The 14492-nt window shown below is 42.6% G+C and overlaps 1 protein-coding gene across 3 annotated transcripts in view; it reads left to right on the top strand.

Annotated features, from left to right (window-relative positions):
• Positions 1-10197: 10197 nt before the first annotated feature.
• The window catches only part of SPATS2L (spermatogenesis associated serine rich 2 like), a 165623-nt gene continuing 161328 nt past the window's right edge, over positions 10198-14492 (top strand). The window contains exon 1 of one of the 3 annotated variants that reach the window (XM_029225067.1): positions 10198-10263. The gene's annotated coding sequence lies outside the window, so the exon portion shown is untranslated. Of the gene's footprint in view, positions 10264-10330; positions 10592-14492 lie in introns of those variants that run through there. The other 2 variants (XM_029225069.1, XM_029225066.1) reach the window with 2 other exon arrangements.

Genomic DNA, 14492 nt, shown 5'->3' with positions numbered 1-14492 from the left:
CTTGCAGTTTGGTTATTATAAAGGAGGCAGAAAAGAAGCAGTTGGACATTTGAATCGTCCCTTCTCAGGATGTTACAGCACACTGGAGCACTGAAAAGATGACGTCTGTGTGTCTAGACTTCTAGCTTTTATTTCTCTGCTTTTTCTTTTCCCCAGATAAACACAGTCATATTCCTAATTTTGATCAGAATTCATGGCAGTCGTCACTTCATTATTGTTTTTCCCCTTCACTCAAACCCCTAGGTCACTTACTTCTTTCTAGCTCCATCTCTCCACTTCATGCTGCTAGAAACAGTGGTCCATGTCCATCGTTTCCACTTCCTCACACTCCCTCTGCTCGTCACCATCTTCAGGCATCCAGAAATTTGGTCCTGATATGTTGGGGGGGTGGGCAGGGAAAGGGCTGTACTGTCAGATCGGGGTAGGCTAGAGAGTTTGGTCGCCGAGCTGTGAGAAGCTAAGTGTGGTTTGATTTTCCAGCCGAGAACTATACTGAAATGTCTGAGTTCTTCACAATCAATGCTCTTTACTCTTTAGTATAATGACCTACCTGTTCCCTTGCCCTGAGATGGCCCTTTTCTGCTAACAGCTGCAAGCACTTGATCGCTATCTGTAGACCATCTGTTCTGCTTGTGGCTTACTGGCTAAAGGGGATCCTTGGTGGAAGCCTTTCAGATTTGGATTTAAGTAGCTCTCTTTCAGAGAAGTTGACTTTGAGTAGGGTTGTTATTTTAGGTTTTATCTCATGTCCTAGTCTCAGTAACTGTACTTCCTCCTTCTTCCTCACCTTGTACTAGAATTTTTGGAACAAAATCCCCACTCTGCTTCCTATTCCTTAGTAGCTGGCTTATTAGCTGGCTGTATCAGACAAGAATTTCAATCGGTACGGAAATACATCTGGTCTGAGGTGAGCGGATCCTCACCCTATTTATACTGCAGCATCTTGCCCCCTTTTCCTCCTTGTCCGATCAGTCATCATCTCTGGGATATGCCCCTGTGTCCAAGCCTTTCATCCCCAGTTTGGTAACTAGATTGCTACCTTCCAGAATTTCTCCTCTTTGTGGCCTCCTTGGCTCAAAATCATTTCTGGCTATAAGTCTTCAGTCTTGGACTTCATCTTAGAAAATCTGATTTCTTGACTTTCTCCTTCACCTGCCCTGTCAGACACTCATTCTCATTAGTAGCATCTCCCGGCTCCATCCCGAGACTACTCATAAACAAGTTTGTTTATCTCCAGGGATTTGATGGAGCAAGCTTATGCTGGCTTGATAGAGCCAACTGTAAAATATAAGTATATAGTAAGATAAAATAAACATAAATATATAATGTTGTCAAACTGTTGGTACCTTGAAATTGGCCATGGTAGGAGTATTTGTAATATGGAAATCGGCAAATGCTACAACTGGGGCCTTTTCCCCTTCTTAAAGGTGGTTTACTAGCACACCATTGCTTGTTTCTCCCCATAATTGCCCCTGCAGAATTGCGCACGCAGTGGACAGCTCTAATTCCAGATCCGCCAGATTTCAGTCTACCTTAGCCTCCGGCTGCAGAGAACCCTTTCATACCCACCTACATCCAGGGATTTGACATTTTGTTTCCTACTTTAAAACATTCACTTTTAACATTTAATAATGGAATATATATTTTGAAAATACCTTTGGGACTTTAAATAGACGTATCCAAAACTACTGACCACACTATTTGAGAATGCTAATGTAGTACATCTGTGTCTTCAGAATAGATTTAATCACATGAAGCAGTCATTCGTGGGGGGGAACCTACCTACTCTGATGTTTCAGTATAGGGAATTCATGTATCAGTATCATAGATGACTCATCACAGAATATTAACTTCTGTGAACTTCATAGTGGAAGAAAGAGGACCAGTTAATTATTATAGTTATTTCAGAAAGGCTGGTACAGACTGTGTGATGATAAAACTGCATGAGCCAACCAAAACATCAAGTTGTTTGCCTTTGACAAGATTCTTGTAAGATCATGCTGTTACTTCATATTGATCTGGAGTTCTGTTACATATTTCTTCCATTAATAGCAATGAAAAATAAATTATTACTTATCATTGCAGTATTGTAGTAAATAAAACCATTCAAAACACGGAAGGAAAACAATAATAAAAAGGATGTTGAAAGGCTGGGGGCCACTAGACTATGAATTTTTAAAGAGCATGCCAATTTTTTATTTTAAAAAAGCTAATATTTAGTTACTATAAACACAGAGAGGTTGCTAGTTTAGTGACTAGACACACAGGCTCTGGAGACAGACTGCCTGGATTTGTATTGGAGCTTTGTCACTTACTATATGATTTGGGGCAAGTTACTTAATATCTTTGTGCCTCAAGTTTCTCACCTGTAAAATGGAAATAAAAGCACCTACCTCACATGATCGTTGTGAAACCAAAATGAAATAGCACATAAGGTGCTTAGAATGGTGTCTGACATGTAGTAATTAATTAATTAATTAATATTTGCTCCGTGTTCATTATTTATGCTATTTCTGGAGTGCTTACAATGTGCCAGGAGCTGTACTACATGCTTCATATTCAATCTCCTATAACCCTCTGAGGTAAAAATTAAACCCATTTTATGAGTAAGGAAACAGACTCTCAATGAAATGATGTAACTTTTCCAAGGTCTCATGGCCAGTAAGTGAAAGAGCTTGGCTTGATGTATTTTAGGAGTTTTCATTTAAATGATAGAAAGATGTAAAACCACAGCTTGTGTTGGAATCCAAGCCACCCGGATATTTAGTATTCTACTGGGAAATGCTTCCTTCATAGTCAACCAAACCCTTGCATGCTGTGGCATAAACTATCCTGGTTCTGTCTTCAGCAGAGACAGGAACGTTCATCAACATCCCTGTGCTTCCACTTGAAGACTGTTACTAAGTTGCCCTTCTGACTTGGTTCTGTGTTCTCCTGGTTTTAAAAACACACAACTCCCATAGGCCTTCCTCATGAACTCTATTTATTAACCATAGAATAATCTCCACAGAAGTATTTCCATTTTCTCTAACTGTAATTTTTAACTTAGAATTTAAATCTAAAGTTCATTATTAATGTAAGTAGGGCACAGTATCCTTTGGCTGAACTTGCTTCACTCATGAAGTAGCTGCATGTAAGGACTCCCCCATTTTGGACTTCCTTATTCCACCATCCCATCTAGAAGCTTCTATCCACAATGTGCCACAATATACTTAATAAGGATTTTTAAATGTTTCAAGTTTTCATGTCACTTTGTTTCACAGGGCTGAGTCTAGATTCACTTATATTTAGTTGTGCAATCAGGAAGACGAATGGCAGTGTGGACCGGCACTCTTTACAAGATAGATGTTGTTATCCATTCAATCACCTTGTCTGGGTCAGGCACGGTGCTAGACACAGGAACAAAAGACACAGTCCCTGCTCACAGCTAGTGCTGAAGTCTCATCAGGGAGATAAATGCCCAATTACCTAATTATTACATTAGAGAAATGCACAGGAATCAACAGGAACCCAGGGAAAAGGGCAGGAAGACAGCATGGAATGCAGAGGTGTGGGGTCTGATAAAAAAAATCCTGGGTAACTAGTCAGAGAGCCAGGCTCTGACCCCACTTTTACTATTAACTTCATTATTATGCCATCAGTTGTTGTTGAATTGTCCTTGCTGCCCAGCCCTGAAAAAATAAAAAAAAAGAAAGAAAAAAGATATGTTGGGGTCCTAAGCCCCAGTAGCTCAGAATGTGATCTCATTTGGAGATAGGGTCTTTAATATGAGGTCAGTAGGGTGAGCCCTAATCCAATATGGTTGGTGTCCTTATAAAAAGGGGACATTTGGACATAAAGACAGATGCATATGGAGGGAAGTCAATGTGAAGAGACACAGGGAGAAGTCAGCCATCTATAAGCCAAGGAGAAAGGCCTGGAACAGATCCTTCCCTCACAGCCCTCAGAGGAATCAACGCGGCTGACACCATGATTTCGGACTCTTAGCCTCTGGAGTGTGAGACAATAAATTCCTGTTGTAAGCCACCCACCTCGTCTGTGGTACTTTGTTATGGCAGTCCTAGCAAACTAATGCACCATTTCCTTGTTACCAGCATACCCCCACGTCTCAGGTTCCATGCCAGGCAAGGCCAGTCCCACATGTGTGAAGATCTGGGCAAAAGTGCTCAGAGTACAACCAACAAGAAAAATGCCTGAATCTGCCTTTGGCTCATTCCTATGCTGTGACCCAGAGGAATCGCGAGATTTCTTTAAATAGTGGGTTTGGGTTTACAACAAGTTTCCTTTGTCCTCTCTGGTGTGGTATCCAAAAGCGGCACCGGTGGGCTTTTGTTTATAAGGTAAGTAATATACAATAATGTGGGGAATTTTAGAGTACAAGCTATATCCAAGAGATAAAATAAAACGTTCTTTTAAGTAACACATCAACAAGGCATCACTTAAAATAAATGGTTAATAAACGTACAAGATGTTCCATCTCACTACTAATCAGACTTGTGACAAAACTACTCTTGGTCAACAGAAAATGCTAATACACATGAGAGAACGAATGAATGAAGGCATCCTGAATTAGTGACAGTGTGTACACCTATAACACACACCGGGGCCATCTGTCTTCCTGCTGGCACAGCTAAGGTTGAATGAACCTCAAATTATCTTCCTAGAATACACAGTGACATGTAACCTTTAAAGCCAAAAAAAAAAAAAAAAAAGAACCCCTTCTATTAGGTATATATTCATTTCAGCTCCTGAGAAGAGAAGGTTTTAAAAAAAAATCTGAAGAAGTGAAAAGATAACCTAATATTTAGCACCTGTATAGACTAAGAAAGTTCAGCCAAGGGACATTATTTGTTTTTTGTGTTTCCAACATGTTTTGCCCTCAGGCCGGCAAGGTTATCCTTTCTCTTCTCACCCCAAGTTTTCCTCTTTCCTGGAAAATTTCCAAGCAGAACCCCTGGTTCCAGATCATAACCACTCAATCTGCTGCCATTGGAACTCCACGGGAGTGACTCATGCCTTTGGATTTGCCTCAGCAGGTCTTCAACAAGTCTTTGTTCCTCTGCCCATCCATCTCTCAACCTCTTGGCGTTGGCCAGGGTCCACAATGGGCTTTTCTTTCAGTCTCTCTTGACTTCTGTCCTTGTACCTTTTAAAGAAATTGTAATTATAAAAATTATATACAAAGGGAAAAAGAGAAGTGTACAAAGTTAAAAATGGAAAAGCCCTACCCCAGCGGTTACCAATGTCAACAGTGTGCCTATCCTTTAAGATACGTAGATTTCCACCCTCCTTCCCCTCTTTTTAGAGCACGTACTGTACATATTGTTCTGACTTGCTCTCATCACGCAAAAATATATCATGAACACTATTCCATGTCAACACATGCGTAGCTCCCTGGTTTTCAACAGTTATTTACTGTTCCACAGTGTACATACACTCCATTTTTTTAACAATTCCTCTATTCACAAATGTTGAGGTGGAGTCTAACTTTTTTTCCTCCTGCAAATAATACTATAATATTTGTATTATAGTATTTACATGTATATAGACATACATGTAAATATATTTCTGCACACTTAGTATTTCTGTAGGAGAGACTACTTGTAGTGGAAATGCATGGTCAAAATATATATGCATTTTTAATATTTACAGATACTACAAATTGCTTTCCAGAAATGTTTATCAATTCATACTATAGTCAGTTGAGTATGAAAGTTGTTATGTTTTTATACACACTCACAAACACCTTATATTAAAACACTTCTTTGCCAATCTCATAAGTAAAAAATGCTGTCTTGTTCTTATTTACACTCTGATCATTGATGAGGTTGAATATGTTTCTATATGCTTATTGGCACATATTCCTTCTTTTGAAAAATTACCTCTTCATATCCTGTGTTCGTTTTCTTATTTTGCTTGTTCTCTTTTTTGTATTGATTTCTAGAAGCTATTTGTTATTTTGCATATTAACTCTTTCCTATTGTGTATATATGTTGCATATAGTTTCTCCCATTAGTTAATATTGTTTATGGTACCTGTCACTGTATAGAAATGTTTGGGTAGTTTATTTGTTTTGTAGTCAAATCTGTTTAATCTTTTCTGTTATAGTTTCTGGGGGTTTTATCATGATATTTCTAACTAGTTTTATTAAGATAACCAATACTGTAAAAGAGTTTCCTACATTTTCTTTTAGTATTTTATAGTTTTCTTTGTTTAGATTATTAATCCATCTGGAATTTTTTCTGGAATCTGGAATAAGATAGCATATTAGTTATGCTTAACTCATCAGAAGGCTGCTTTTTTCACTCAGATAACATTTCAATGTGTGTGTTCCGCAAGTAAATACCATAGAGTGACTCAGAGATTCAGGCTCCCTCCATCCTGTGTTTCTACCCTCCTCTAGGTAAGGAGTCAGCAAATTACCACCCCCAGGACACGTAGACCCACTGCCTGTTTTTGTAAATAAAGCGTTGTTGGAACACAACCACGTCCATTTGTTTACAAAGTGCTTATGACTACTTTAAAACAGCAGACAGTTATGACAGAGACCTCATGATCCACAAAACCTAAAATATTCACCATATGGCCCTTTATAGAAAAAGTTTGCTGACTCCTACTCTGGAGTCTCAGAACCCTTCGTTTCCATATGGCAGATGGAGACTGAGAGATCATGCAGGAGGTTTTCCACGGTTGGGGCTGGAGGTGGAGCACAAAACTTTCATCTACATTACACTGGGCGCAGTTCAGTCACATGGCCTCACCTCACTACACAGGAGGTTGAGAAATGTGAATTAGTTGTGCACCAGGGAGAAAAGAGAAACAGAGTTGTGGAATTATTAGCCATTCTCTGCCACAGTACGCCCTGCAATTATTTGTTTCTTTTTCCCTCCCTACTTGTAATCAGAATAGGCTAGATGATACTGCAGAAACAAACAACCCCTAAATCTCAGTGGTTTAAAACAACAAGGTTTATTTCTCACTCATACTCCTGTCCAGGAAGGGAAGGTCAGCAGGGGTGGCATTGCTCATTATCATCAGGCACTGCAGTCCAGTGGAGCAGCCACCACCAGGCACCTTGCTGATTGTAGTGCTACAGGGGAAGATAGAACGTGGTGATACACACACTAGCTGTTAACTTCTGCCCAGAGCTGATTTCATTGGCGGCGGCAAGTCGCAGAGCTACCCTGTACTTCAGTATGCTGGGGACACACAATCCTACCATATGCTTTGAAGAAAGCAGAGCTGGAATATTTGTAAACAGCTCTAATGAACACCACACTCACACATACAGAACACATTCAACTCCTCCCAAAGGGAGATCCCTCAGATTGTACCCAGTCCCTGCACCTAGTCAAAGTCAAGGATCTCTAGACGAAAGGCCTTCCAGTAGGTCTGGATAGCGGCCTGGAGCTCAGCGGTCAGTGGTCTGGAGCCTAGCAACTAAAAATCACTCTCTGTCTCCATACTTATTCGGATGCCAAAATTCTGATAAAGACAATTGACCATGGCCTAAAACTGGCTTCTGGGATCTGAGCTGCTTCCACGAATGTGAACCCTGCTCTGAATGGCCATGGCTAGAGAATCAGGACAATCTAGGAGATGGAAAATAGGAAATATGGCATTTTGCTGAAATCTTTCAAGGAAAAGGTCAGCCTCATTGCAGGATATGCATTTTTCCCCCACACTTACAATTAAGCACATCAGATAAAGGGTGTAAGTGACAATATGGAGGAAAGCAGCAGACACAGATTAAAAATAACTATATGGAAATATTATAATATACAAACTAACATACTTTGTTCATCTCTCAGAAAATGTCTACTCTTAACGATTCTTGTTTGTTTGCTGAAGAAAAGACTTTCACTTTTCCATTTAGCTTAGAAAATAGTAAAATGAGATTCACAGATTATAATCATAGAGAATCATTTTGAAAAAGAGTCATGTTAGCATTATACAGATAACCTTCTGATCAAAATTTCAAATAACGTAATTTTTCAAATAAATTCTCAATATCTGGTGCCAGCACCAATACATATCTTTTTCATATTTTATTTCTTTGGATTTTTATATCTCCACGTAATTATAGGAATGTAATTCATATATTTTAAAAATCACTTATGCTTGACTCATCAAAATACTGCTTTGTTAGTTATTTGATGTCCAAGAAATTTTCAAATGCTTATTGAATAAACCCTCTCTCCGAGAAAGTTTTCACTTTTTTTTCCCTAAGAGTAGATTAATTTGAACAGCAAAAGGTTTAAGTTTTATTTGAAACTCACTGTGTATAAACTTTTAAAAGTCTAATTTCTTTTGCTAGGTCCCTTAATAACCCTTGAAAGTTGTAATTATTTTCTTTAGTTACTTTATAATTGTCTTTTCATGGACTAGGCCTCCACTCCATTCCCAGTAGAAAATTAGTTTTAGTCTAGTTTGTGGTACAGTGGCTACTACTATACACCCATTCTCCATTTATTTATTTTTCATCAAATTCAATGCTTTAATATTTTCACTCTCCATATACACACCAGTTATTCTTGTGGTTACTACCTACTTTCTGGGAAATAGCCCTTAAAGGTAAAAGGCCATGTATGGGCTTCTGAAAACCCTTTCTTCCCTCTGGTCATATTCAGGTCTTGAAGGCTTTCTTCTTTCAGACTTTACTAAACAAATTAGATTTGGAGTCCTAGGAAGTAATGAAGTGGTAGAAGAAAGGAATGAAGACTGAGTTCAATGTTCTTTCCAAAGCCCTTCCTAGGAAAACAATAATTTATTACTCATTTTGGAATTCTAATTATGAGGAGAAACTCCCCAAAACTTAAGTGAATTATTTTGCCAGAGGACCTAAAAAGTGCATCAAATTCCAAGTCAAATTGTTACAAGTTACCTTTCTGTCTTAATTCAATAAGCAATATGATGTTTATCCTTTATATTTACATGTAATATGGCTTCTAGAAGCAGGTTTTCCTTTCTGTAGCATAGGGGGGCCAGATTGTGTAGGTTCAAACCCTCCCTCTAACATTTCTCCTCTCCATGCCTCAGTTTCTTTATAAAAAAAGTTCAAAAATACTACCTACCTGATTGAACTGTTTGAAGGATTAAATAAGTTAATACTTATAAAGCACTTACAAATATTTTTAAATAAATTATATGATCCATACACCCATCCAGTGCAACAAGAACCGCCACCACAAGTCACAAAAGAAAATAGGTTCCTTGGCTTTCGGCTCCTTTATCCCTTATTAGGGCTGTGCTTTGTCCACAGGGGCACACTATGTTAGAACATTTGAACTTTACCAGAAAGGTGTTTGTATCTAATTTCAAATTATGAATTCCTAAACATCGGATGATATACCATTCTGCTATACACTCAGGGGTCCCTTAGAGTTTGGAGCGTGAGAGGCGTTAAGTAACTCCGGCCTGCGTATTTGCAAGGGGCTTTGACATCCAAGGAGCCACTGAGAAACGGTTATTGGTATTGAGAAAAAGGGAGGTTAAGTCACCCTGAAAAAAAAAAAACAAAACAAAACTGGAGAGATGCCTGCATTTCACTCTACTGCCTCTGGAAGATGTGTGTTATCTAAAGTGCTTCCATCATGAATAATGATTGAGAAACTGCCTTTACTCTCCCGACTACTGTACTCCCAGGCAGAAATCCATGGGCTGGTGCCCACGGTGTCTATCTGGAACTTGGTTATCACGCACGTTTAGAGCAACCCGTCCTCCAGCCTGAAAGGCAGCGAAAGGGAGGAGCCGGGATACTCCCGGTTAGCCGCGTTTCTAAGGTCAGACCCAACCAAACCCAGTACCGTGTCTGGTTCTTCAGGTCATTTCGGAATCGGCTACCTTTGTTTACATTTTGAGCTTGTTTCAACACCAGAAAGCATCAGTGCTTTCTAAAAATAGAAGCATCTTGCATTTGTAGACGGTGCTGGGGGGAGCAAAGTTCATTCTCCTGGGTACGGGAGGATGTCTCTCCTGCAACACGTGCGGGGTGTGGCAAAACCTTTGAATAACAGTGGCAGTTTAAGTGAGGCGGGGGTTCGGGGAAAGGCGAGGAGGTTGGTGTGGGGCAGGCAAAGCGCGGAAGCTGTACGGCGATTCTTCTAGAAAGTGGGGTGGGAAAGGAGCTAGGGAGGGCGTGTGGAGGGAAGGGATCTGTGTCAGAACGTGCGTGTGAGCGGATAAAAAACCCGAGAGAGGCGTGAGCAGCGCTGTGTGTGCGAGCGGGAGCGAGGGGCGCCGGCTCGGGGTGTGTGCGCCTGGGTGAGTGACACCGAGGGGCGGGCTGGCCGGCCGGCCGGCGGGCGGGGGCAGCCTACGAGGGGCGGGAGTGTCCCTGCGTGGAGCGGGCCGACCCGGAGTTGTGTCAGTGAAGGAATCTAGCCCGGGGGCCGAACCGGCTGTGCCCTCCGCCGCGAGCGCCGGCTGCGCGGGGCGAGCTCCGGACGGCGCGCGGCCCAGGCAGCGGCTCCTGCTCCGCCCGCCCTCCGCGCCGCAGGGGCCGCCACCGCCGCCGCGCCTCCACCGGCGACCGCGCCCCCGATCCCTGTTCCCCGGCCCGGGACGGAGCGGACGGCGCTTCGGCACAGAGGTAAGCCCGGGATCCCCGGCCGCCGCCGCCGCCCGGGACCCCCTCCCCGCCAGCCCGCCGGGCCCGGGCCGGGACGCGGGGCTCGGGCGGACGCGGCGGGGCCTGCGCGGCCGGGACGGTGGCTGAGCCTGGGCCGCGCCATCCGCAGCCTGGGCCGCCCAGCCCCAGCCGCCTCCCGGGGCGCTGGGTGTGGCCCCCCGCTCGGCGCCGAAGCGGGCTGGCCGAGCGGACCGGACGCGGAGGTCGCCGTCCTTCCTTTCTCGGGCCGGCACGGGCGAGCTAGCCGGCTGGCGGGAGGAGGCGCCGGGTGCGGCGCAATTCGCGCGCCCGGGGCGAGCGTGTGGCCGCCGCGCTCCGACGTGGACCCGCCCGCCCCGGATCTGAATCGGCCGCGGTCCCTCGCCTGCCCTCCCCCGCGCGAGAGTCCCCTTCCACCCGCCCGGCGCACGGAGACCCACCCCCTCCCGCTCCGAGCCGCCTCCGCCGGCAGCGTCTCGCCCTTGATCGCCGCCCGGCCCGGGGGCCGCGGGTCCGGGGAAACCCGCGCCCCTTGGGCGCCACGCGGGAGCAGGATGCGGCGACCCCCGGTGCCGGCAAAGTCGCCGCAGTTGCCCGCGGCGTGACAGGAGTAGATGCCGAGCGACCCGGCCGCGGGACGAAGCGGTCGCGCTGCCGCGTCTGAGCGGGCGGACCCGGAGTCGGCCGACAGCGGCCCAAGCCCAAGACAGCGGTGGCTCCGGAGGTGCGAGAGGGTCTTCCCGCTCTCTCTACATGCTCGACTTTTCCGAGTCTTGGAAGATCGGCCCCGCTCTCTCCCACTCTGTTCGGCGGTTAATACTTACAGCAGACGTAGGAGGTGAAGGGCTGAGACTTTACCTGGACGGGGATGCGACTGAAACCTCCCATCTTCTCAACTGGAGGTTTCCACCTCTTGGGGGTTTGGTGTGTGTGTTTGTGAACTTCCTGAGCCTTCAATTCCCAGCAGTCCAGGTTTTAGCAGATGCCAAGGTTTTGGAGACCTGACATGTAAAGATTCTTTCTGTGCAGCATTTTCCTTTGAGTGTATTACAGAATCTATAGGTTGAGAGCTAGTGAAAAACCTTGAACTTCAAACACAGTCTCTTTCTTTACATAAAATATTATGTGTAATGTTTTTCACTTATTTACATTTAAAGAAATATTATAGTGAAAACTTTTACCAATCGTCTTGCAAGTAAGAAAAAAAACAACTCTGAAATTTTAGAACCTATGCAGAGGAAGAAGCTTTATGCCAGTATTTAAAAGAGTAAGGTCGTGTAACCTTTATGACCGGTTTAATTTGTCTTCAAGGAACGATTCATTGCCATTATGATTGATTTTGTTTTCTAGAGATAAAGCAGATGTGCAATATGGCAGGGAAAAGAAGGGACAGGAAGTCAGAAATTGCTTCATTCTGGAAAAGAAAGAAAAGAATATTCAAGTAACAAATACAGTGACTTTGAAAGATACTCTGAAAGTGAAGTCTACAGTTGCCTTCTGGATAAAGTATTTGATTGGCCTTATCAAATTGTATCAACCAGAAAGCAGTGTGTTGTATGGGTGGGGGCAGTTTTTATCAAGTAATTGTAGTGTTTTTTTTTTTAATTGTAGTGTTTTTTAAAAAATCTGTGTATGAAAATATTTGTTGGAGCTCTAAGTGGGGAAAAAATCAACTTTGGGAATGATTTTCTATTTGGACAAGGCAAATACTGCTGCAGTCTCTAATTAGAGTTTTGGATTAAACTCAAGCTTTGTTAAAATCTATTTTATGGGGCAGCAGAACAAAAAATATGTCCGATTCTTTGTGTGGCTTTAAAAACACACACACACACACACACACACACACACACACACACACACGACTAGCTCCAAAGGATAATTTGCATAAAAATACAATCACTTGAATGCAGGGAATATTTCAGAGGATAGTAAAAAAAACCTCAGCATCTGGGGAAGGAGTATATTAATTGGAAATTTTCTTTCTTTCTTTAATCCTTGCCTCTGAAAATATTAAATAGTTTTCTAGGAATCAACTTAGTTTAAAGTACTTAGGCAAAATGATCAAGACTCCTTTTGTATTTGTTTTGTTTTAGGGAGCCCCATAACGAAAGCCTTCAATTGACTGTGTCTGTGCTTGCACTGATTTTCAAGTGGCCTTTGTGGGGATAGGTGTCTGTGGGCTTGTGAGGCTGCTTGGCCAACCGCTGTAATGATCAGGAAAAGAAAATGCTTAGGCCACACCATTTCAGTCTTTGATGCGCTGCCAATAGGAAGCGTCTCAAAGACCTGCTTTGCCGTGCAAATGGAAATACTTTCCATCAAAAGTTAAGCTTTAGAAACGTTTCATTTTTGGTTCTAAGTTTTATCAGTTTCTCAGCCTCTGATCATAGAGTTGTGCTGTTGTCATCAGTGAACCTTCATTTATGGCTTTTGTGTTGAAGGCACCTAGGTGGTCTTCATCCTGTTTACCTTTACACAGCTTTAATCAGTGTCTCATGAGGCAGGACAAGAACTTTTGGTTACAGTTTGATAAATGGAAGAAGTTGAGGTTGCTCGTGGTAAGATCTCAGCTGCTACCACCTGTCTCGCCATATGATTAGAGTAGAGTGAGTTGTGTATTAGACAGATACTGCTTACTCACTGCTCCCTTGTGCTGCTTTCCCAGGCATCTTCTGTAGACCCTTTACCATTATTTGACTGTGATAATTGAATCAGATGGCTGTTATAATTTTTGTACACAGAACAGTTGCTTTCACAAGCATGGCATAGGACATGAGGGCAGATACATAATATTGGCAGATTTAAGTGATGGAGTCTGTTTATTGATCTCTGAATGATCGTGCATAATTCAGCCAATCAATTCATTCCATCACTGTTCTGTCTTAGAGTGTAATCACGCAATTGAAATGTGATTTTCACGATACAAACAGTTAAAAACCCAGTACACATAATTATAGAAGAAAAACAAACCTTTCCTTTTTCTTCCATTTTTTGAAGTAGTCTGCTATGAAGGTGTTATTTCCTTGACACATCAAAATGGCTAATTTGGAGTTGTGATGCTTGTTATGTAAATAGGCCATATGTTGAATTTCTATAGAAGTTTATTCGTTCAGTGTTGTGATAATGGATAGGGTCCCCTAAGTACCATAGCTAAGAAAAATAGTCTGTGAGGATGCATTTCTCTCTACTATTTATATCCTTCCCATTATTTTTGTTTAACAGCTAGAGTTCTTATTTTCTAATAAAAATATTCTTAAATGTGATGGTGTTATTTACCCTTATACATACAAATCTTTCTCTCTAGTCCTGACTCAAACTCTATTCTCATTTATGCACCTGTTTAATAGTTTTCATGGTTGATGTCCTGTTGTTAGGCCAACGGCTGCATGCCTATCAACTTTTTATATCCTCTGCTAAACCTCTTCCTTTCACACTGAAAAGACTTTTCTTTTCTTCATACTGTTAGCGTTCTCTTCATCACCCAGACTGGAGACCTAGGAACCATCCCAGACTCTTCTGCCTCTCGTTCATTCCAGTAGTAAAATCGGGCACCAAGTCCTGTTAACTCTTCCTTTGTAAGAGTTTTTCCAAGCCAGCTCCCACATTTCCTTGGCATTCCTCACTCCCCACACCCCGATAGCCCAGGCCCTCGGCCATCCCTATTCTAGGATGATTATAATCTGCTACATACCGTCTCTCTGTAATTGAGTTCTCCCCATGCTTCGCACTTCATCATATCAACCTTCCTAAAGCCTCTTCTCCTTAGAATTCTTATCCAAGGATTGTCTCACAGGAAGTCTGAGTTGAACTCAGATTTGTCTGATTCCAAAGCTAGTGCTCTTTCCACTAGTTCAAATTCTTTTTATGCCCCTCCCCCCTCCCC

This window comes from Monodon monoceros, unplaced genomic scaffold, assembly GCF_005190385.1.
Source record: "Monodon monoceros isolate NGI ecotype Baffin Bay Population unplaced genomic scaffold, NGI_Narwhal_1 Super_Scaffold_16, whole genome shotgun sequence".
Classification (NCBI taxonomy): Eukaryota; Metazoa; Chordata; class Mammalia; order Artiodactyla; family Monodontidae; genus Monodon; species Monodon monoceros.
Note: the sequence above shows the minus strand (reverse complement) of the source record. Positions and strands in the feature narration are given on the sequence as shown.